This window comes from Saccopteryx leptura, chromosome 8 (genome assembly GCF_036850995.1).
Source record: "Saccopteryx leptura isolate mSacLep1 chromosome 8, mSacLep1_pri_phased_curated, whole genome shotgun sequence".
NCBI classification, from domain to species: Eukaryota; Metazoa; Chordata; class Mammalia; order Chiroptera; family Emballonuridae; genus Saccopteryx; species Saccopteryx leptura.
Window position 1 is genome coordinate 22,776,862 of NC_089510.1, and position 26,385 is coordinate 22,803,246.

The following is a 26,385-nucleotide window of genomic DNA, read 5'->3' on the forward strand; positions in this document are numbered from 1 at the left end:
CTGCAGTAAGATTTTCCTTCAAAGATCAACAAACCTGGGAGTGAACTCAGACAAGCTTTGGTTGAACCCATCCTCAGTGGTCAGCAGTTTTTTTACAATAGCAAGTTAGAATTTGGAAATGTAAGTTATGTGGTTACCTCTGTTAGACTCCATGTACTGATTGATTTAAAACCTGTAAGACTTAGGGGGTAAGATTTGCTCTATGTGTTTAGACAAATCTTCTCTAAGAAAAATATAATTTAAATCAAATCATTTCAAATCATGACTGAAACCACTAGTCAGGAAGACTTGTAATCAATGCTTATATGAAAAAAAAATGAATATGTGTAGTTTGATACAACTTCAATGTATTTTTTTTTTATAACTCAGATGTAGATGTTTTCTGTTAGGCGGAACACACATTGTGAAGCAGTGTATTGTTTTGCATTACATTTGTCATGACATTAGGAAACTATTTGGCAGGTTCAGTCAGGTCTACAATTCACTTCTTCATCTCTCAGTGTGTATGTGGTACCAACATACTGCCTTGCTTAGTGATGATAGTTATTCCTTATTTCCTCTCATATACTCTGGGGTCATGGAGGGCAGGTATTTTTGCATTATTATTATATCTTCTTTTTCTAAAGTTTATTGTATTGGTCTTAGAGAGAGAGAGGAAGAGAGAGAGGGAGAGAGAGAGAGAAAGAGACAGAAACATCAATCTGCTCCTGTATGTGCCCTGACCAGGGAGCGAACCAGCAACCTCTGCACTTGGGGAGGATGCGCTAACCAACTGAGCTATCCGGCCAGGGAACATTACTGCTATTTCTTTTATGCAGGTATCAGGTAATAAATATTTGTAATTAAGACTAATCTTTTATTTGCTTAGTATCACCAAGTGCCTAATATTGAAACAAGTAACACATTAGTAATTTTTAGAGTTTTATGTGTAATTTTTGATGAGCGTTTATTTCTCTCAACAGACACTCATCTGAGAGCAGAACTTAGTGTCTTTGCTCAGTGCTGAGTCTCTTCTGCATAGCATAGTGCTTTGCACATAATATACACTTGCTACATAAATATAAAATATTTATTGAATAAATGACTACTTAGAACAACCAAATATATTTCAATATCCTTTTTTTTATTTATAAATCTATCTAGAAAGATATAGCACAAAAATATCTCAACGTATTTAGAAACCAGTCTTTAGCATTTAGTAGTTCTGGTATTAAACTACATGCTAATCTATGAAAAAGAGATCTGATGTTTATTTTTCCTTTCTTTTTTTTTGTGATTGGGATAGAAAGAGACAGAGAGAGGGACAGATAGGGACAGACAGACAGTAAAGGAGAGAGATGAGAAGCATCAGTTCTTTGTTGCGGCACCTTAGCTATTCATTGATTGCTTTCTCATATGTGCCTTGACTGGGGAGCAACAGCAGAGTGACCTCTTGCTCAAGCCAGTGAGCGGGTGTTCAAGTTGGGGACCTTGAGGTTTCGAACCTTGGATCCTCCGCATCCCAGTCCAATGCTCTATCCACTGCGCCATTGCCTGATCAAGTCCAAATGTTTATTTTTCTTTCACACCACACTATGGATAAGAACGTTCAGGGGTGACTGGGCTTGCTTTTCTATGCAGTGTGCCTAAGGACTGTATCTTGTTAATAGCTCTAATCACTAACCTTTTAAAACTATAAAGCATTAGACATTCCAACAAATGCATTTTAAACATGCTACTAGATAGTGTAAATAAGTGCTTTATAGCCTCTCTCGAACTTTTTCTTTCTTTTCTTTTTGTTTTTATTAAGTGAGAGCCAGGAGGCAGAGAGACATACTCCCGCATGAGCCTAACTGGGATCCATCCAACAAGCCCCCTAGGGAGCGATGTTCTGCCCATCTAGGGCATTGCTCCTGTTCTCAGCAATTGAGCTCTTTTAGCACCTGAGGTGAGGTGATGGAGCCATCCTCAGCCACAGGGACCAACTTTGCTCAAATCAATGTAGCCATGGCTACAGGAGCAGAAGAGAGAGAGAGAAGAAAAGAGAAAAAGGGGAGGGGAAGGAGTAAAGAAACAGATGGGAACTTCTCCTGTGTGCCCTGACTGGAAATCAAACCTGGGTCTGCAACTCACTGGGCTGATGCTTTACCACTGAGCAAACCAACCAGGGTCTTAATTAACTTTTATTTTAAACTTTTTAATCAAATGTTGAAAGCTGTTTATATTATAATATATATGTATAAAATTTTGTTTTACAAATATAAACTTATTTTACATATATATAAGTTTCTATATGAGGCAATATGTCCTTGGTTGGCAAAAGTAGATGAACTTTGAATATATAGTATGTTTACACTTAAGCTGTATATATATTGATATATATATATCTACATATGATTTGGTATACAAAACCAGTTTTGAGGCATATGTTGAGAGTGAATTATCTTTAGGGGTTGGATTTACAGAACACTATACCTCTGAATGTTATAAATTTCTATAGTGTATAAAATTTAAAAATTTATTTGAGTTTTATAATATATATATTTTAGAGAGAATAAAATTTTGAAGCAATAGTTTTTATGATGATGCATGGTTTTAACTGTTTTTTAAAAATTTTTTTAAATAATTTTATTTTTTTAATGGGGGGGCATCGATAAATCAGGATACATATTTCAAAGATAACATGTCCAGGTTATCTTGTCATTCAATTATGTTGCATACCCATCACCCAAAGTCAGATTGTCCTCTGTCACCTTCTATCTAGTTTTCTTTGTGCCCCTCCCCCATTCCCTCTCCCTCTCCCCCCTCCCCCCATAACCACCACACTCTTATCAATGTTTCTTAGTCTCACTTTTATGTCCCACCTACGTATGGAATAATGCAGTTCCTGTTTTTTTCTGATTTACTTATTTCACTTCGTATAATGTTATCAAGATCCCACCATTTTGCTGTAAATGATCTGATGGCTGAGTAGTATTCCATAGTGTTTTTTGACAGAGTGAGAGAATTATGCCAAAATACAAAAATCCCCCCATTTTTTCTATTGAGTTTATTGTGGTGACATTGTTGAATAAAATTATAGTTTCCAGGTGAACAATTTCATGATACAGCATGTATATATTGTATTATATTTTGACCACCTCGAGTCAAATGACTTTTCATCACCCTTTATATTTATCCCCTTATACCCATTTCTACATCCCTTCACTCCCATTTTCTTCTGGTAATCACCATGCTGTTGTCTGTCTGCTTTTTTTCTTAATCCCTTCACCTTTTCACCCAGCCCTATAACACCCTCCAGTCTGCCAGCTAGCTGTCAGTCTGTTCGCTAAGTATTTACCTTCAAAAAGTAATTTAAAATTAATTACTAAATACTTATCTTTCAGGAGACCGGGATATAATTAATATTTCCAAAGATAATAAAGTAAAACACATTATTAAATTTAAATGTTTGAATCTTAAAGAATAATTACCATAATTATGAAACCTATTTGGAACTACTATTTTAAAAGAATGAACCATAAATGAAACTATATCTAAATGTGGCAAGTCTTTTTTTACAAACTTTCTACAAAAACGCTCCTCAAATTTAATTCTGGAAAAAAAACTATGCAAAGTTTAATTACATTTATGAGAAAATGAGTAATCAAGCTTGACTGTGTTTCCATCATGGCCTTCACAATAATGTTCCATGAAATTCCAAAATATCGCATACTTACTGACCCAACTAATCATAACAGTCAACACAAAAAATTGCCTTTCTAAAAAGTTTCTCACAAAATGTTAAGGAACTGTCCTATGGAGAAAGAAAGAAAGGAGACTCACAATCAGGATACTGAACAAAAATTATTAATGAAACTGATAGAGCCTAAATAATGCAATACTATTTGAAAACTATTTACCAATTCATCTGACAGATATATTTATCCTATTTGTATTTAGTTCAATCAATGAGTATTTGCACTGCAGTTGAAACTTTACATTTTACCTTTCAAATTTCAACTCATAAGGCTTGTATCTTAATTTAGACGTTTTATGTACTAAAATAGAGAGCCTTGCTGGAAACTTAAGATTGATGTCTGATTTCTACACCCTGGACTTTTCTTTCTTTCTTTTTTTTTTTTCAGATTACATAAATTTTTCAAACATAATTTTTCTTGGATTTGAATTGGGGGTACCAATATCCACCACATGAGTTTTGTGTATGCATATACATAAAAAGGAAGGAATTAAAGAAAAAAGAAATTTGTATTTTTGGTTTTATTAAAATAAATAAATTAAATTATTTTGATCATCATTATAAAATATGTTCATAGTAAAAACCAAACTAAACCAAGCCAAACAAAAAATAAATGCAAGTAAGACTGAGGCTACTTGCATAATAAATATAAAATACCAAATCTCTAGTTCGAGGTCAGAAAATAACTTATTCTCTCCATCTTATCCTGTCAATGATCTTTGTTTTCCTGATCAGTAATGGTTTTTAATGAAGCTTAATTCCTTAGCATAGCATAGTGTAGCCATGAATGTAATGACATTATTTTTTTTGCTACCAATTTAAATATTTAAGACTGCTCCTCAAACATTCCTTGGCTAGAAGTTCTAAAATTCTTTATTGGTTGCATTCATTTCAGCCATATTTCTTTTTTATGTAAATTTCTTAGTATGATAGAATTGTAGCTAGCAGTTTTAGTTATTATGATACTTAGCTTGATATTAAAATTCGAATATCAATTATTGTCACTCTGACCCCTTAGTTACTCATTCCAACATCACCTAACCTACTTATACTGATATTCACTTTTCTTCATTTTAAAAAATTTAAGATCGTTGAATGTTGCTGTTCGCTTCTTTGGTTTTATTGTCAAACCCTGATAGATGAAATTGGGTTTCGTATTTTTTTTCCTTTTCCACATTTTTAAGTATTAAACACACGACTGGTGTTCAATACATCTTCAGAATTCCACTAATGAATTGATGCAAGCTTTCAGTCACTAAGAAATAAATGACTAGATTTTAGAAAATATTTCCTTGGAGTATCTATTCATCCATCATGCTTATTTTCCTCTTGGTATTGCAAACTGTAAATGTTTTTCTACTATTAGCATAAATACCTGTACAGTATAGTATACCTCATGAGTTTCTTTTGCTATGCAGCCTTTCCCTGAATCTGTCATTACGCTTGCATTGTGCATTTTAATGCATAATAGGAAACCTGCATGCATTGTGAACAGTAGCATAATGTATTCTTCAGGGTGATAAGTTATGTTTCATGTAATGTCAGTTCCTCTTTCTGAATTTACTCTGTCTCAGTAGATGTGTTTCAAATTAGTAGAGCATTACTCCTTAATCAAGGAAGTATTTAGGAGTGCATTTTTAATTAAAATGAACTATAGGGAGGAATAAATAGTGTTAGTCGTTTTGTGTTAATTTGACATAATACATTACTCATGTATCTCAGTGCATTATTAAAGATTAGCCATTGGTATTTCTGTTCACCCAGTATAAAAATTAAGGCAAATGAAAAAAAGCAGGGTTAATAGAAATTAAAAAATCCCTTAAAATCACAGAGGCTGTGATGTAAACCAAATCATACAGTATATGCTTGTAAGGACCTAAAGCAACTATGTAATCATGCCATCTACTTGTTTACAAGCAAAAAATGCTACAAGACAGATGCATCACCTGTTTGTAATTGTAGAGACCATGTGACCTCCCTTAGTAGCACCATCATGTTTACCATCAGGAGTTCTTTCATGAGACAATGTCAGTGAAGAATAATGTCAGTATTTTTTATTGTCAAATATAACCACTTCATTTATGGAAATCCAATAAATGCACTTCTTATTTGAGGAATAAAATATAAAAGTCTAATTTCTAGACCTAAAAATTATATAGCTAACTTTTAGACATTAGCAAAAATTTTCAATGTGTGAAAAAGAAAAGACCCTAGACACTATCCATGAAAGGACATAATTTTATAATCTTGCAAGATAGATGAGTTAATAGTGAAAATATTATATATTTTTCTGTAATTGGAGCCTGTGGTCTTTTAATCTCAATACGGTTATAGAAAAATTAATTGTTCAGTGTAAACATATTATTAGTATCGAGATTATTTCCTTGACATGTCTTAATAGGAGACAAAGCTATATAAAATTTATAATCTATATATTCTAGGGCATAAGTAGGAATTTCTTTAATAACTATTTTCACGATCTATGTAGAATTACTTAAGGAGTGACATGGAGCTCAGCAATTGGAAATTTACTTAAAAAGAGAAAATATCCCTCTCCCCAAAGAAGTAAAACCTCTCTCCTCTGTGTAGCGGTCAATAGAGGGTCTTTGAATGAGATTGAGATCCAGATGTCAAAAAAGGAGAGAACTACTACCTCAGAAAGACAAAATACAAGTGTACGCCAGTTATAGATCAGAGAAACAAAGTTGGGATTAGTAAACTAAAAAGTAATGACTGTTGCTGTAAATTGTATAAGCCTTGAAAAAAATTGGGAGATCCTTGCACAGACTAGTAAGAAGATACAACTGGATATAAACTACTTTTAGATTCACATTGAAGGTTGATATCAAAACTTTGTGACAAGGATCCAAAGGTAAATGATAAAATTTATCACATATCTTCTATAATTCATTTTATATAAACAACTATGTCATTTGTAGTTCTCATTACAAAGCTCCAGTCCTGGCAGGTTTTACAAAGTTTCTGTTATATTCATAAATAAAGAATTCTTTTTCTATGGGGCAGATATCATAATGACTATTTTGGTTATGTGAAAATAAAGCTACAGAAACAACACCTTATGCTTAATACAACTAAAGACATTTATTTTTCTATCTGGTGTCCTAGCTTTTCTTAAATCGCTTCAGATAGAACTGTGGCTCAGACTTAGAGAAGCTGAATAAACTTCCATCAATGTCAATTAATAAAACTGTTTGAGAGAAACTGTCAAACAGTTTTCTCTCTCCAAAATTTACATGGCTCAGCCATAAAATGGAAACAATAGTTATTCAAAGGAATTCTGTAAGGATAAAAGGACACAATATGCCTAGCAAATATAAAGAACTCAAGTAGCTGATTACGAAAAGTTGTACATAATGCAGATGGTTCCCACCTTATGATGGCTCAGCATACAGTTTTTTGACTTTACAGTGGTGTGAAAGCAATATGCATTTGGTATAAATCTTATATCAAAATTTTATTGTTGATTTTTTTAGGTAATGATACCATGGTACCGTGCTCTCTTGTGATGCTGGGCAGCAGCAGTGAGCCACATGCCCACAGTCAGTCACAAAGATCACGAGTATGAAACGTGTTTTTGACTTATGATATGTGCAACTCATAATGGGTTTATTGGGATGCAACTTGATTGTAAATCAAGAAGGAGCTGTAGAAAGTACTCTGTAAGAGATTTTAATACCCCACTAACATCACTAGATAAATCCTCAAGAAAGAACATTAACAAAGAAACAGCAGACTTAAAGAACACACTAGATCAACTCGATTTAATAGATATCTTTAGAACCTCTCACCCTAAAGCAGCAGAATATACATTCTTTTCAAGTGCTCATGGTACATTCTCTAGGATAGACCACATGTTAGGACACAAAAGCAGTCTCAACAAATTTAAGAAGATAGAAATCATATCAAACAGTTTCTCTGATCACAATAGCATGAAACTAGAAATCAACCACACAAACCTGAAAAATACTCAAACACATGGAAACTAAATAGCATGTTATTAAATAAGAAATGGATTAACAATGAAATCAAAGAAGAAATAAAAAAAATCCTAAAAATGAATGATAATGAACATATAACAACTCAAAATCTATGGGACATGTGGGTGGAGTGCAGAGCGCATTCTTAGCAGCTGCAGCTGATGCAATGCTGTGAGAATACTCCAGCTCCCAGAAGCCTCCTGGGCATACCCAGGAAGGAAGCTCACCTGCAATAAGAAAGTGACTTAACACCAACCAAGCAGCTCCCTGATCCTTTCAGCCATTGGCTATAAAGGACATGCTGTAACATCCTATTGGCTGAACCCCTGTATATAAGCTAGCTTACTTCCTGAATAAAGTGGATCTGTGTCACTGAACCTGGTCCCCGGAGTTGGGTCTTTGCGTCTCTGTTGTCCTCACCCCTGGCAAGATTTGTCCACAACTGGCGCCCAACATCGGGCAGGGACCTAACTGGCATCCAAGGGACAAGTGAGTGACCTTCTGCAATGGGAAAGCTTCTCCCCCACTCTCGAGCCCCACAGGCTCGAGCCCTGCACGCCCTATTGCAGAGTAGGCGAGTTGAAGTTTGTGAAAAGGATCTCTGTACTTACTGAAAGATTCTCTCTGGTCTCAGTCCCTGGATTGAGGACGTGCCTCTCTGGGACCCGGATACTTGGGCCCGAGCTCTCGGATGCACTCATTCAGCCGAGGTGCATGGGGGGCAAACCTTCCCTCTCGGCCTCACTCCTGCCTTATTGGCAATACACGCCTGCTTGACCAGTGCTCCTGCTGGGGACCCTCCACTGGTCCCTAAGGTCCTACAGGCTACTCCTCTTTCAGAGGAACCCATACCTTTCTATTTGCTCCCCTCCACTGAGGAGAAAAGTAGTTTAGTCTCCGAGTTTGACAAAATCACACCTGAGCGTGCAGAAACAAAACCAACCAAATTGCTAACTGCGCCATCAGCTCCGCAGCCAGAAAAAGCGGAAGTTGCTACTTCCTCATTCCCTGCAGGGGCTCAATGCCCCACCCCAGCCTCTCAGATGCCATTTTCTCCAACGTGTGTTCCTGTTGCAGACCCATGGGCCAGCCTATACGTCCCCATGTGTCAGCAAAGAGATATTCCCCATGCAGCATCAGGACTAGAGCCCCCTCACATTTTTCTGGTCAATATTAACCCGACCGCTGCATGACCACAAGCATGGTATCCACATGACCAAAAAACAGTTGTTACTCTCAGAAAAGCTATCTAGGAAGATAGCCTGCATTCCCCCTATGTTTAGCAATTACTTGAAAATATCAGTGTTCATTTAAATTGTCCCCATGATTGGAAAACGTTAGCCCGAGCAGTCCTTACCATGGGAGACTTTATTCAATGGAAAGCTTTATACAATGAGCAATGTCAAATAATAGAGGAAAGAAATCAAGGGGCTGGTATTAACCTTCCCCCGGAAGCCCTCAAAGGAAAAGGGCAATTCGCTTCCCCTGATTTACAGGCTTCTGGACCCCCTCAGTATTTTGATCTATGTGCCACTAGAGCATTTACTCAAAATAATGCTCATGGAAGGTCCTTAAAGCTTTCCAAATTGCTTCAGGGTCCCAATGAACCTTTTTCAGATTTTCTAGGAAGGGTCTAAGAAGCTGTAAAGCATAAAGTTACGCACACTGATGCGGTCGATGCTCTAACTAAAGAATTGGTGTGGGAAGGCGCCAATGGAGAATGTAGACAGGCAATAGGGCCAATTAGAGCTGTGCCCCTAGATGATTGGGTCCTTGCCTGCTGAGATGTGGGCAGCAACTCAGCAGCGGCCCTCGCTACCGCTCTTGCAGCCCAGTTAAGTGTCTCCCATCAGGGAAGCCAACTGACACAAGCAGCCTGCTTTGAATGCAAGGCACAGGACATTTTGCGTGGCAGTGCCCTAACAGGAAAGGAAAGAATGATAAAAAGCCACCTTCTGTGTGCCCCCGTTGTAGAAAGGGATTTCACTGGAAGTGAGATTGTCGGTCAAACACCACTTCGGATGGAAAGCCTCTAGAGCTTTTAAAGGGGAAGCGAGGCAGCTCTCAGCCCCACCCATAAGAGAGCAACTCCACACAGGAGTCTATTGGACCTTACCCTTAACCCATAATAAAGCTTTTCTAATGCTGCAAGTAGAGGGCCATTCCATCCCTGGGCTCACAGATTCTGGTGCTGATGTTTCTGTAATCAGAGAGGAAGATAAAAAGGAAGGCTGAGCCATGTGGCCCGGACCTTTAATACAAAGAGTTAGTGGAGTACAACTGGCCCAACAAGCCATCCAGCCACTCCATTGGACAGATTCTGATGGGGTGACTGGAGTTTTCAGTCCTTTATTTATGACTGAATTGCCACATACACTTCGGGGACGGGATGTGCTGTCTTTACTTTGTGTCTCTATTACCAGCCAGCCCCCCCCCACCAATTCTAAAGGCCACTGCTCAGTGGCCTAAAAACTCCAGAACCCATCAAACTTACATGGGATACTGACCAACAAATTTGAGTTGAGCAGTGGCCATTAACAGCCTCTAAATTAAAAGAGTTACACAAACTAGTTCAGCAACAATTAGAAGCCAAACATTGAGCCTTCCACCAGTACTAGCCATTTACTATGTGCTAGGCTTTTGGAAACATGGCCCACTTAACATTTTTTCAGATAGTGCTTATGCAGTACAAACAGTTAAAGGCCTTGCCCATTCTTCCTTCCAGCCCAACCAGACATTACTAGATAGGGCTCTCAGCCAGCTTAAAGAACTGTTAGAGGAGCATCAACACCCTTGGTATATTCAGCATCTTCACTCCCATTCTGGCTTGCCTGGCCCCCTAGCGGCAGGCAACACACAGCACCCTCTTCTAACACAAGGGAGAGGTTATGCTTGTGTTTTTCCAGAAAATAGCCTGCATCCAATTTGGATCCTAGGAACGAACGTACGGTCACTCCTAGTGTCCCAAGATGACCCCACCGATGATGCCTCCAACACCTGTGAACCCTCCAGTTTTGAGAAGCTGAGAGATTGAATGCAACCATATGCAGTACGCATCCCGCGGCAAGCCATCCATTCCATGTTTGGACTATGGGACTTTTGTGGGAAGGGGGTGTGCATGGACCTACATCCATTTTTTACTATCAAAATGAAATTGTGTTTAACGGCACCTAGAAGATCTCTGTAACACAATGGGAGAGAAATGACATCCTGACCTCTAGGAGGAATCCCCTGTTTAAGATCCCCATTCTATTTCCTAACTAATCAAACATTACAGAAGCCTGGCTTATAATTTAATCTAGCTAATCTATTAGCATATAGTATAATAGGTATTATCATTCTACTAGGGTTCCATTGCATAATGCGTTGCATTCAAAAGCTACAAGAACAGCAAGCTGTCATTCATCAAGTCCAATTGGCCTTAATTAAAAAAGAATGGGGAGATGTGGTTGGAGCACAGAGCACATTTCTAGCAGCTGTGGCTGATGCAATCCTGTGAGAATACTCCAGCTCCCAGAAGACTCCTGCGCATACCCAGGAAGGAAGCTCACCCGCTATAAGGAAGTAACTTAGCGCCAACCATGCAGCTCTCTGATCTTTTCAGCCATTGGCTATGAAGTACATGCTGTAACATCCTATTGGCCTAACCCATGTATATAAACTAGCTTACTTCCTGAATAAAGTGGATCTGCCTCACTGAATCTGGTCCCTGGAGTCGGGTCTTTGCGTCTCTGTCGTCCTCAACCCCGGCAGGACTTGTCCACAGGGACACAGCAAAAGCAGTCCTGAGAGGGAAGTTCCTAGCACTACAGGCATTCATTAAGTTTGAAAAAGCTTGAATAAACAACCTAACCCTTCATCTAAAAGAACTAGAAAAAGAACAACAAGAAAAGCCCAGAGGTATTAGAAGGAAGGAAATAATAAAGATCAGAGTAGAAATAAATGATATAGAGGCTAAAGAAACAATACAGAGGATCAATGAAACCAAGAGTTGGTTCTTTGAAAGGTCAAACAAGATCGATAAACTTTTAATGAGACTCACCAAGAAAAAAAGAGAGAGGACTCAAATAAATAAAATTAGAAATGAGAGGAGAAATAACAACTGACACAACAGAAATACAAAATATTGTAAGAAAATACTACGAAGAACTGTATGCCAAAAAAATAAACACCCTTGTGAAATGGACAAATTTCTTGAAACATATAATCTTCCAAAAATCAATCTGGAAGAATTAGAAAACCTAAACAAACCAATTACAACAAATGAAATTGAAATAGTTATCAAAAAGCTCCCAAAAAACAAAAGCCCTGGGCCTGATGTCTTCACTGGTGAATTCTACCAAATATTCAAAGAAGAACTAACTCTTATCCTTCTCAAGCTATTTCAAAAAAATGAAGAGGAAGGAACACTTCCAAGTTCCTTTTATGAGGCGAGCATAATTCCGATTCCAAAACCAGGCAAAGACAACACAAAGAAAGAAAATTATAGGCCAATATCCCTGATGAATTTAGACGCTAAAATACTAAACAAAATATTAGCAAACCAGATCCAGTAATATATAAAAAAAATCATATATCATGATCAAGTGGGATTTATTCTGGGGAGGCAAGGATGGTACAACATTTGTAAATCAATCAATGTGATTCATCACATAAACAAAAGAAAGGATAACAATCACATGATAATATCAATACTGCAAAAAAAGCATTTGATAAAATCCAGCACCTATTTATGATCAAAACTCTTAACAAATAAGAATACAGGGAACATACCTCAACATAATAAAGGCCATTTATGACAAACCCACAGACAACATCATAATTAATGGGCAAAAACTAAAGGCAATCCCTCTAAAATCAGGAACAAGCCAGGGGTGCCCCCTTTCACCATTCTTATTCAACATAGTACTGGAAGTCCCAGCTACAGCAATCAGACAAAAAGAAGAAATAAAAGGCATCCAAATTGGACAAGAAAAAGTAAAACTATCATTATTTGCAGATGATATGATACTCTATATAGAAAACCCTAAAGTCTTCATCAAAAAACTACTGGATCTGATAAAGAAATTAAGCAAGGTGGCAGGATATTAAATTAATACACAGAAATCAGATGCATTTTTATACTTGAACAATGAAATGTCAGAAAGAGAAATTAAGGAAACAATCCCCTTTAGTATTGCAACAACAACAACAAAATAATGTACTTAGGACTAAATTTAACCAAGGTGGTTAAAGACTTGTACTCAGAAAATTATAAAACATTGATAAAAGAAATCAAGGAAGACAAACAAGTGGAAGCATATACCATGTTCATGGTTAGGAAGAATAAATATCATTAAAATGTCTATATTACCCAAAACAATTTATAAATTCAATGCAATACCAATTAAAATACCAATGACATACTTCAAAGATATAGAACACATATTCCAGAAATTTATATGGAAACAAAACAGAACACAAATAACCTCAGCAATCTTGAAAAAGAAGGGTGAAGTGAGAGGTATCACACTCCCTGATATCAAGTTATACTACAAGGCCATTGTACTCAAAACAGTTTGGTACTGGCATAAGAACATGCATATAGATCAATGGAACAGAACAGAGAACCCAGAAATAAACCCACAGCTCTGTGGACAACTGATATTTGACAAAGAAAGAGCATACAATGGAGTAAAGACAGTCTCTTTAACAAATGGTGTTGGGAAAACTGGACAGCTACCTTCAAAAAAAATGAAACTTGACCACCAACTTACACCATGCACAGAAATAAACTCAAAATGGATAAAAGACTTAAAGGTAAGCCGTGAAACCATAAGCATCTTAGAAAAAAACATAGGCAGTATGCTCACTGACATCTATCACAGCAATATATTTGCTGATTTATCTCCACAAGCAAGTGAAATAAAAGACAGGATAAACAAATGGGATTATATCAAACTAAAAAGCTTTTGCACATCCAAAGACAATATGAACAGAATAAAAATACAAACCTTAGAATGGAAGAACATATTTGACAATACATCTGATAAATATAACTGAAATTTATTAAGAACTTGTAAAACCCAGCACCAGGAAAAGAAATAATCCAATCAAAAAATGGGCACAAGAAACAAATAGACTTCTCTAAAGAGGACATAAAGATGGCCAATAGACAGATTAAAAAAAGTTCAACATCACTAATCATTAGAAAAATGCAAATTAAAACTACAATGAAATATCACCTCACACCAAACAGAATGGCGTTCATTAACAAAACAACACACAATAGGTGCTGGCGAGGATGTGGAGAAAGGGGAACCCTCCTGCACTGCTGGTGGGAATGCAGACTGGTGCAGCCACTGTGTAAAACAGTATGGAGATTCCTCAAAAAATTAGAAATGGAACTGCCCTTTAACCTAGCCGTTCCACTTATAGGAATATATCCCAAGGACACCATATCACCGACTGAAAAAAAGAAATGCACCCCCATGTTTATGGCAGCATTGTTCACAATAACAAAGATCTGGAAACAGCTCAAGTGTCTGTCAGTGGACGAGTGGGTTAAAAAGCAGTGGTACGTATATACAATGGAATACTATGGGGCCATGAAAAAAAGGAAATATTACATTTTGCAACAATATGGATGGACCGGGAAACTATTATGTTGAGTGAAATAAGCCAGGCAGAGTAAGAAAAATATCATATGACCTCACTCATTTGAGGAATCCAAGGAACAATGTAAATTTAGGAATGGAATTAAACCTGAAGGGAAGGGGGGAGGGAGCTATTGGGAAGGGGGTAAGGGAGATTTTGAGGGGAATATGGGGGAGGGGAGATGCTTTTGGGGAGACACTAGAATCTATGTAAACACAATAAATAAATAAATAAATAAAATAAAAAAATGCTTCTACTAACCAATTTATAGAGAAAAACAAAACCAAACCAAAAAACACCTCATGAACACGAACAACAGTGTGGTGCCTGCTAGGAGTAGGGGAGGCAGAGGAGCGTGGTGGGAATAAATGCTAATGAAAGCAGACGTGACTTAGGGGAGGTAAACACAATACGGTGCACAGAGATGTGTTGTATATAGAATTGGGCATCTGAAACCTGTACTATTAGGTTAATTAGTGTCACTGTAATAAATTCAATTAAAACTTTTTGGAGAGATGTCTTTGTTATTTATAATTAATCATGAAGTTATGCATGTGTCTTAATTTCATCATTAAAACACAGACTATCACCATGGATTTAGTGTTTACATCTGTGTTCTGAAAGAAAATGCCCACCATTAATGCAAAGTACTCTTTCTAAAAAATTTGAAGGCTCAAAGGGAAAAGATGAATATGCAAGAAAAATGCTATTTGGAAACCACTAAAAATGGTATTTTAATAAAATTCAGTATATAAATTTATCTTGAATGTAACTATTTCTCTTTTATATTTGTACCCAAATATTGCTCTGGATACTGAAAACAAATAAAATTGAACTACAAACACTTTACCACCCAACCAAAGATGTCTCCTGTTAAGCTTTTGTTGGAATATGACTTTGGATCACTTTGCCATCCATAGATTGGAATAGTCCAAAGTGTTTACAGTTCAAGTAGCCACCTTTATAAAAAAAGACAAAAACAAACAAACAAAAAACCCCCAACAAATGTACAGGAGTTAGACAAAGCATATGTCAATGTATATTTCTTTACATTTTTTATTTTTATACATTTATATTTTTATATACTTACATTATATATATTTGTTGTGTTAAATATACAAAATATTTTAATATCACATTTTAGAAATTAACATATTCAATTATTTAAAACATAAATATATATATTTAATATATATTTTTAAGTTACATCTATTTTATATATTTTTTATATTCACAGTTTTTTTGTTTGTTTTCAGTTCCTGTCAGGTATAATGCTAAGAGGTTGAGAAAAGTAGAAAAGAATAAAAAGGGGGGGAGTTAAATTCCTATTATAGCCAAATATTTGAGTATCAGGCTATCCATTGCAAGAAAATAAGAGGAAATATATTTAGAATTTTAAAATAGTTTATTAAGCAACTCTAATATTCTATATATGTAGAATATATATACACACATTTATATATATATGTGTGTGTGTATATATATATGTTTATAATGCATATAGATTTATTGATATCATACCCAAAAACTAAAATTTAGGGACATAAAATGTTTCAAAACACTTGCATGTGAGCTGAGTCGATTCACCATTGAGACCAAGTGTAAGTGATGACTTGATTGGGTTGAAGTAGCTATCACCTTAGTTTACAATCAAACCTTAGTTGCACATCAAACAAGCTGTGCAAAGGACAAATACAAAGTCAAGAATATAGTAAGCAGAATCGCTCAGGCCTCTTTTGATCATCCTGGGGCTATAACAGAAATTCTGAGAGTTCAGTGCTGTGCTCCTGAGGAATTTGTCAGGACTGAGAAAGCACAAACCTGAAAAGTTCATCTTACTATGACAAAAGGAAACTCTTGCTGTAGCAAAGTTATACAAAGCCACCTTTCATTTCTTATACCAAACCTGCCCTACTGCAGGTTTCAGTGCAGCTGCCCAGGCCATAGCTTATCAGGACTTAAAAGCAAGATGCTATCTCCAGACCAAATGCTGAATTTTTCTTAGGCTACTCTCTCTAACAAACTTGTTCCCTCCTTCCTGTTGGAAATACTAAAAAAAAACTCTAGGTAGAATTTTTTAAAACATTTTTTATTTAATATAACATTTATATGAATCATTAGGACAAGTTGCCACTAATTTTTTTTTTTCTCTAGGTCCTTGCCAGATAGCTCAGTTGGTTAGAGCGTTGTCCAGATATGCCAAGGTGTTGGTTTGATCTCGGTCAAGGCACATACAAGAAACAATCGGTGAATGAATGCATGGGTGGGTGGAAAAGCATTTGATGTTTCTCTTTCTCTTTCTTTCTCAATAAATAAAAAATAAAATAAATAAAATATTTCTCTTTAATAGAAAGATATTACAGAGAGCAAACAAATTCTAAAATATATTGCAGACTAGTCTCTCAAAATTATTTCATGGTGGAAATATTAAGAAAATTTAAAATATTTATATATGTCTTGGTCGTAAAATATAAAGCAAGACTTCTGGCTTCTTCAGAATACTTAGAAAGCTAAAGGAATATTGTTCTCTCATCCTTACAACAACAGAAAGCTGAGCATTCATGACAACCAAATTCTGGAACTCCAGATCCATGAAAATACTGATCCTCCAAGGAGTAAAGGTAGACAAGTACTTACTGACTTGGGTAGACTCTTTCCGGTACCATACAAACTGGCAAGAAGAGTTTAGCTAAAACTTTTTAAAAAATTGCTAAAGTCTGAGTGTGGACTAGCATGAGAATTTAAAACCCTTAGGAGCTAAACCAGATAATTGACGAGGTGAATTAACTACCACTCAAGACTTTTCTCCATGGACCCCATCCAAAGCCATCTCTCATGGTATACAGATCAAAAGTACAGAAATAGGAATTTTGTACATTGCTGGTAATGTACAAAGCCTCACCTGAATCTATCTATGTAGTTATGTCCCCTCAAGAACAAAAGTCCTACCATGCTGGGGAAGGGGTGGGTGCAGCAATCATTGGCATCTTATTGCACTGGTAAAAGACCACTTTAGCTGAAGGGAAGAGACAGAAGGTGTAAATACATCCTGGGCCCAGACAAAGATTGGGAGAGGAACAAAATCACTGAGGATTCTTCACCCCTGAATACCAGATACAGTGTCTACTTAACACAGTATCTAAGTCAGACCAACACAGAATTTCCTCTGCCCGTGTCCCACTAAGAGGCCAATAAACAATGAATAATAAGCAACAACAGTCTAGTTTGAGGAAAGGAGCAAAGAGAAGAGGCAGTTTCATGTAAAGATCTGATACTGAATGTGGAGCAGACATTAACAAAAATTCTCTGGTGCCACAATTCCCATCCGAAATACAAGCTAAACGAGAGGAACTTGAAACCCATACATAGTACACTAAGGGCAAACAATAATAATAAAACACAAACTCCTTTGAATTCCTGACTAAATTGACACATACCCCACAGTAAAGGCCTGGTAGAACATGCATGCTCATTTTCAGGCATAAAGTTATTTACTTCAGTGAGTACTGGCTTAAATAACAACGTGGAAGAATTTCAAATGCTTATGTTTAGTACAAGAAGCTAGACTTAAAAGGTTATTATGTTACTCAATGATTCCATTTATATCATACCTGTAAAAGGCAAAAGTGTAGAGGAAGAGAATAGATCGATTGTTTATAGCACCTGCAGTTGGGGAAGGTATTGACTCCAGAGGAATATGGGTTCATTTGTTCTATATCTTTATTGTATTGGTTTCACAACCGTATGTATTTGTCAAAACTTGCAGAATTAAAGTTAAAAACAGTGAATTTTACTGTTTGAAAAAATTATACTCTAAAAATAAACATAGAAATAATCATCACAGAGTCAAGAACAGACTTTTGATTAAAAAAATAGAAATATTACAATGAACTTGCATGGTAATTCTGAAATAAATAACCCATAGTGGCAATGACCACTATGGTGCCCCCTAGGTCATGCTCATACCCAAACTCCATTGTAGCCTGCTGCATAGTTTCACCACCTACTCATGGAGATTCTGGAGCACTAAGTCTTTCCCAGGGCCCAGAAAGCTGCATGTATGAAACTATTCACAATTCTTTTTTTTAACAGAGACAGAGAGAGAGTCAGAGAGAGGGATAGATAGGGACAGACAGACAGGAACGGAGAGAGATGAGAAGCATCAATCATCAGTTTTTCGTTGTGACACCTTAGTTGTTCATTGATTGCTTTCTCATATGTGCCTTGACGGTGGGCCTTCAGCAGACCGAGGAACCCCTTGCTCAAGCCAGCTATCTTGGGTCCAAGCTGGTGAGCTTTGCTCAAACCAGATGAACCCGCGCTCAAGCTGACGACCTTGGGGTCTCGAACCTGGGTCCGACGCATCCCAGTCCAATGCTCTATCCACTGCGCCACCATCTGGTCAGGCATATTCACAAATAATTTTATGTGCAGCCACATTGGGAAGTAAGAGCATAATTGTCAATTTGAGGACTAAAGGCTATGCAAGCGCAAGTTTAGAGAAGGTCTGGTTTCTCATGTAACATTAAATTGGCATATGAGATTAGGGTATTATCAAATTATTTGATAGGGAATAATTTATCTGAGATTATCCATTTTTAAAATTACTTTTTCATTTTTTTTTTTTAGGTGAGAAGAAGGGAGCTAGTGAAATAGACTTTCTCATGCATCCAACTGAGATCTACCCAGCAACCCCATCTGGGACTGATGCTGAAGTACTGAGCTATGTTTAGTGCCTGAGGCAGAAGCTCAGACCAAACTATCCTCAGCACTGAGGCTACTGGCTATCAATTGAGCCACTGGCTGTGGGAGGGGAAGAAGGAGAGAAAGTGGAGAGGGAAGGGAGAGAAGCAGATGGTCGCTTCTCCTGTGTGCCTCGACTGGGACTTGAACCTGGGACATCCATATGTTGGGTCAACACTCTATCCACTGAGCCACCAGACATGGCCCACTTTACTTCTTCTAAAGGACTCAGATTTGGAAAGAGAGAGCAAAGAGTAATTTAGGATTTGTTGTCAGAGTAGCACCTTCAAGACAAACTCATGTAAAAGCTTCTTACAAGCAGAGTTATCTAATAAGAAGACAGAAATATTAATAAAATTTTACTCTATAAAGTTGAAGAAATAAACAGGTCTATTTTCTTGAGTTTTTAAAAAATATAAATTTACATACTATTATATTTTTTTATTCAAAGTAACCAAAGAAACAAAACCTTAGAATTTTTACTCATTCTTGTTTTAATTATTTCTTCATCATTATCTGTAGATAAAAGTCATAATTAAGAAAAAGTAATTTAAAATGTTTAAATGATTTAGACAAAGAAAACAATTTTTTAAGTTTTTAAAACTTAATTGAAGATGATTGAAATTGTGATAACTGTGATAGTAGTGCTGTTTGTACACACATTTAAGTAGCAATTTCTTTTAAATAGAGCCCTACTCTAGTTCTCTTTTTACACAGCTCTCAGGGGCATCTATCTTAAAAAAAATTGCTCCTGTTACTACTTTACTATAAATACTTGAAAGAGTTTCTAATGTGTTCCACAAAATTGTTAACTTTTTAGCATGGCATAAAAGAACATTAAAATTTGCCTATTTCCTTTCCCACTATTTTCGCCGTCACCCAGCTCGTTGTATTCCCCACTTTCTGAGCGGCTTGCTTTCATCCAAGTTGCTCTGTGCCTCACCACTAGATAAATGCTCTTTATTTCTTTGAGTTGGTATATTAACAATATTTCCTTGAGAAAGCCTTCTCTAGTCTGTCACAGACTTCATAAGATGCCCTTTCAAAAAATAGAGAAAAAATTGGGGTAGTAAAAAGGACAACTTCAGTGTCTTAGTAAAAAAACAAACAAAACAAACACAGGGCAGGTATTGGAACACTCCTTGGATTCTTGGCTTTCCAATTGTTTTGTCTGTAGTTGTCAAAATGTCACCTTATTCTTTCTGTCTTGGTTGTGTCACTGATGAAATAAGAGAGATGCATCAGGTGACCTGTTAATTGCATTCTAATTCTTAATGCCATCTACTTCTACAAAGTTAAGAGTGAAGAGAAAACAGTAATGAATATGAAGACAGAATGGAACGGAACAGCAAAGCAGTCTTAGACTCTGGCCTGTCTTAAGAGACGAGAGATGGAGAACAATACAAGCCAAGGAATGAACAAATAGAGAGGCTGTGTTGAAAAAAGTTGCTGAGAAATTGGAAGCTGCCCAACGGGAGTATTCCTAAGTGCTCTTATCACAAAGTATTTATTAATTTTTTTAAAAGGAGGATTAAGCGAGAGCATCTAATCTCAAGACAAGAATGGTCTTGAAGTAAAGGGTAGTGGAGGTAGAAAAAAATCAGATAGGATTTGAACAGCAGCAATGTATTCATTTATCAAATATTTACTGAGCCAGTACCAAGTAGGATTTCCTCTTCTAGGCTATAGGATTACTACAGTGAAAGAAGAGACAAGTCAACTTTGAACTCGATTCTTATAGAGAATCATTAAGGTTTTTAAATATTAGTATTTAGTTATACAGCATGAATTTCTGAAAGGCCCAGTTGGCTGAGATCTGCTTCGACAATGCTTAGCAGCTGGCTGTTGGGGAAAATGCTTTCTGAAGATATGGTAAAAAGAATGGTCGATTTAGAGATGAGGCATTTTAAGGTGATTGTAAGTTTTATTTAAAATATGGTCTTAGTTAGTTGGAAAGAAAAATGAAGTTTGAGAAGTCAGACATTGGGGTCAAGATGAGAGTGAAGAGTGAATATTTTCTAGTTATGGTATTCAATTACAAATGATTCAAATTTATGATTTTAAACAGCCTAAGCATAACAAAAATACATAATGCACAAGGCAAGAAGCCAGCATTAAAAAAATGATATTACATTAAATGAAATTATTAACTCCAGTTGTACACTTGATTACCCATGAGCAGTTTCAATTGATTTGGGTAAGACTCACATATGGGGAAATCTGAGATTTTATTCTGCATTTTTGGCTCAGTTTATAGTCCTCACACAACCATTAAAATGTAAGTCCAAGAAATTAGATGACATTGCATAAAATATTGTTTGAGTTGTTGGTTTCTTTATATTTATAACAAATTTAAATTACAGATGGTTGTGAAAAAAAAGAAAAGTGAGTTTGGATATATATAATAGGACTGTTCTAACTTAAAAACAGTGTGTAATAAGAAAAAATAAGTTTAAATATTTAATCTCTTAAATAGCAGTTGTTAAGCTATTTGAACATTTTACATGATTTGAAGAAAAATCAGGTGCAGCAGAACTCCCAGGTTTTCTTGGTGCATTTAAATGCCTGAGTTGACAACTTTGTATGACTTAGTTATTGGATTTTATCCTGAGAAATGAATATTTTCAGGTCACCTAAAACAGTCTTGATTTACTAGGAGAAAAGGAAAGAAAAGAGGAAGGGTATAACTCTTGATTAGTTTTTGCAAAAGGAAATTACTTTTAGTGAAGCATGATTAAAATATGATATGAAAAAATTCATACCAATGCTGTGTCCTTTTCACTTAGAAAAGATCAATTTACTATATATTCATAATTCTATAAATTTTTACTAAAAGTAATTTTCATTATTCCCATTTTCTTTAAAGGTGTTACTGGATATCAAGCTGAAGCAACAAAGTATACATATTTGGTTAAACCAGGCCAAAAATTATTGACAGTAAGAAGTAATTTGATTATTTCTCCTAAAATGATGGCATCTTTTTTAATGGCGGATTTTAATGTATGCAGGGCATCACTATGAACAGGATATTGTGTGTGTGTATATTATATATACATACATATTGTGTGTGTGTATTATATATACATACATACATATACATACATATATATATATATCTTTTGCTGTTGTGGAAACTGGAAAATGGAAGCAATATCTAATTAGTCATGACAAGAGTGTCTGATAGTGACAGATACATATGGCTTGGCATACATCCCTGTGTTTCAAAAAGAAACTTCACCCAACACCTGAATTGGATGCACAGAATCTCTTGATGGCAATGATTCCTTTTAAAACACAAGCTGAGCTGATGAAAACCATAAAATTATTTTGTGATGCATGCAATAAGGTTTTTTGAAGATATTTTGTAGTAAATTCATTTTGTTCTTGAGGATACTAAAGGTAAAAGACATATATTTTAAAAATGTATACCTGTGTTTGTATACAGAATCTATTTATGAATATCTGTTCTTTGCTCAATTGTTAAACACATTTTTGATGGGCTGACTTTTAAGGAACGTCACCTTACCTGACAGCGTTTCCTTCCTATCGCATAATGAAGGTGATGAAGCATCGTGTGGTGCGGCTGCAGATTAATTCTTGGGACAGATTTTCTGCTTCACTACCTCCTTTGTAGGTGCCAAAAATAATTGTTGATTGTGCCAAGTTGTATCTTTATCACCTGTCAGAGATCTCAGTGCACTGTCATGTGGCATCTAAGGTAAGTATGCTTTTATCCTTGCCTTTACGTTTTTCATCGCACTCTATTCATAAAGCTTTTCTTTCTTTTATTGGTTTTTCTCATCTGTTGTCTTTTGCACTTAAATGAGATGAGCTTTAAGACTGTGTGATTTTATTTTTCTCGTTGTTTTTTTTAACATGGTGACTTTTTAAAGCCACCTAAAGAATGAAACCAGAAAATGAATCTACCTTATTTTCAGTGCCACTGAGCTGTTTTCTTCCTTTCAGGCACATCAAACCACAGCCAAAAAATAGAGTAAAGATGAGAGAAAGAGTGAATTCTGAACCAGTTCCAGAGTGTTTTCCACTCAAAGCTTCAGGAGACAATGTTGGACACTGCAGTGATTCACATCCTGCAAGTATTCTGACTCAGTGTAACTGGAAAATATTAAGTATATATTGTATAACTTTGTGAATTAAATCTTAGCTTTTGTCCCAGTACTACACAGTAATCATTTGGATTGGTTTATTTGTTTGTGAAAACACCTAAAGAAAACACATGAGGATAAAAACCTAAGAATCAGTTGTGCTTTTCTTTCTTATGGTCAGGTTTAAAGAAGCTTTATTTGCTAATGTAATGAAACACATAAATATATTTTATACTATAATTTTGTAGAAATGCACCCACTTTTTGCAATTCTTTTCTGTATCCATACCACTATACAGTATAATAGATTATGTGACACCCTTGAGTTTCCGGTATTTGGGATTCAAACATGAGTAAAAATCACTTTTTATAATAAATTATAGGAAATTTAAAAGTCATTAAGATTAAACAATCAAACAGGAATAAAAAATAATACACAAGTTTCTGCTATTTTTTCAGGTCATTAACTTTTAATTATCTAAGATGTTTAGTCATTATAATAGAATTAAAAATATATTTTATATCTGAGTAACTGTTAATATCAGAAGTGTTCTTTTCCATTAAAAGTCAATACATGAGAAAAATTCTCTTATACCCTAGGGAAGGGCATTTTTTGTTGTTATACATGATGAAAAAGAATGGTGAAATTATAGTTTTGCTTCTATTTACAATCATATTAAATAGATATACTTTATTTTTATGAAGAATAGTTTTTATGTATTGCAATCTGTAATTACAATAACTCAGCAGTCAGTGAGCAGGAAGTTTTTTATTAGGAATGACAGAGCTGAGCTGGTACCAATGCTGCCTTGATTTAGGTGAATACATTTTGAGGGTTTGCTCACCTCACAGAATGCTGATAGAATACTTGCACAAGGTCCTTTGGACATTTTCCCCCCTTTTTATTAAATTTACTGGAGTGACACTGGTTAACAAAATTATATAGGTTTTAGGTGCACAACTCTACAACACATCATTTGTACACTATACTGTGTGTTCACCACCCAAGCCAAGTCTCCATTGACCACATTTATCCCCAGTCTACCCTTCCTGACCCTGCCCCCCTCTCCCTGGCAATGACCACACTTTGGTCCGGGTCTATGAGTCTTTTCTGTCTCCCTCTTGTCTTTTTTGCACAAGGTCCTTTGTAGAGGACTTTTAGAAAAGTACATGGACTGAGGTTTTTAATCTGGGATGTGTAAAAGGCAATGACATATGCCCCGAATGTTATTTATTCTTAATGAAATTCAAATTATAGACTATACAAAGCATAATCAAGACTGTTTCAAAAATAAAAAGCTCTATGTATATGACTATAAACATATATGTATATATGTGCATGTATACACATATATGCAATTTTGTGAGTTATATCATTGTTATGTGAAGTAATGATCCTAATTATTTTTCTTTGTGTGAATGGTATCTATCAGAAATATTGATATTCCACGTTACAGATATGTGGTAGTTTCCCTTTTGAAGAACAGGAGAGTGGAAGACAGGTCCAAGCTTAGATTCTGCTCTCTGGGAGGTGTTCTTCAAGGCTTCAAGCGCCACTCTTTGTGCTGCCTTTCATCCATCGCTCTCACCTTTGGGGTGTAGAGTTTTTGTAGTCTCCTTCTGCCTTTAGGCTCAAGGGTTGTTTTAAGGGTTGGACACTGAAATATTTTTCAGTCCAGGTTTGTGGTTTCTTTGGAAATAAAACTCCCTAAAAACTAGGAGACTTTGAAGTTATTTCCTGCCATTCAGTTGCTCATGCCAACAACCACATCCATGTTTCTCCTAGACATAATTTTCAAGCATGATTTCTTTCCTTTGTCCTCATCTCTATTTCTTCTCTCTTTACCTCCTCATCCCTTTTTACTGTTCCCGTTATATTTGGTTTTTAATTGCAGCCAATTGTAAATCTGCCAGAAAGAAGTAGTCTTGGGTGGGAAGTAAACACCCTTAATCTGATCATCTGATTTTAGCCATAGGATTTACTACTTGGATCATCTGAGATATGGTTCCTGGGCCTTTGGCAATCAAATTATTATTATTTTTTCCATTTTATCTATTAGTTAAGCTCCAAAAATCATCTCTTCCAAACTATAAAGCACTTGATTTCACCATGAAAACCAGCCAAGGATTGCCTGAAGTCATCTCTCTCTTGAAATACTTTGTTAGAAAGAGCTAAGTAAGAATAACCAACAAACATGCTGACTCTTTCTAGACATTTCCTCTAAAATCACAGGTCTGGTCGTTACATGGTTTTACTTTTAAAGCATCTCAGGCTTCTATTCTATAAGTGTTTAACATGGCAGAGTAGGCTTACTACATTCGTGTTCTCACCGCCTGTCTCCAAACCACTAAGTCAATTCTACACATACAGGTTTTTCTCCTAATAATTTATGTCTTATGGTAATTAACCATAGTTGGTAAAATGGTAGTTCTCATGTTCAATGAGTTGGTAAAATAGAAGTTCATTTTCATTTATAGAGAGTTCATTTGATGGCAGGAAGGGGCTAGCAGTTTCGTTTCCCCTAGTCACTCGGGTGATTCATTCTTTTTCATTGTCTCCTGGAGTTTCAGTCTTTCGTGGATCCTTCACATCTGGCTGACAGATGGGGAAGTAGGCAGAGATGACACGTGAGATTTTTATGACCTAAGACTAGAAATGACATATATTAAAAGCTTTTGCCCGTATCTGTTGGCCAAAATGTAGGCTATACCTCAGTGCAAGGTATGTATCCAGGACAAAAAGAATTATTACATGTACTATGTCTCTATGGCAGGCAAGAATTAACCTTTATATTTCCCTATTAGAGTTTGTATTATCTGAACAACTTCTAAGTCATAGATTTGTAATCAATTATCTTTTTTAACAAAAGGCAAACTATATTTTTGTCTATACATTCATGTTTCATCATACCAGTTCCTTCATCACTTAAAGATAGAGGTAACAAGTGACAGCTGGTGAGTTAATAGCCTGTTTCTATAAATAAAGTTTTATTGAATTATAGCTGTTTCCATTTGTTTACATATTGTCCAAGAGTGCTTTTGAACTATAAAGGTAGCATTGAGACTTATGATCCACAAACTTAAAATATTTATTTTAAGAAAAGCATGATGACACCTAATTTATTTACATTTTTGTGTTTTTCTGAAGTGAGAAGTGGGGAGGCAGAGACAGACTCCCGCATACA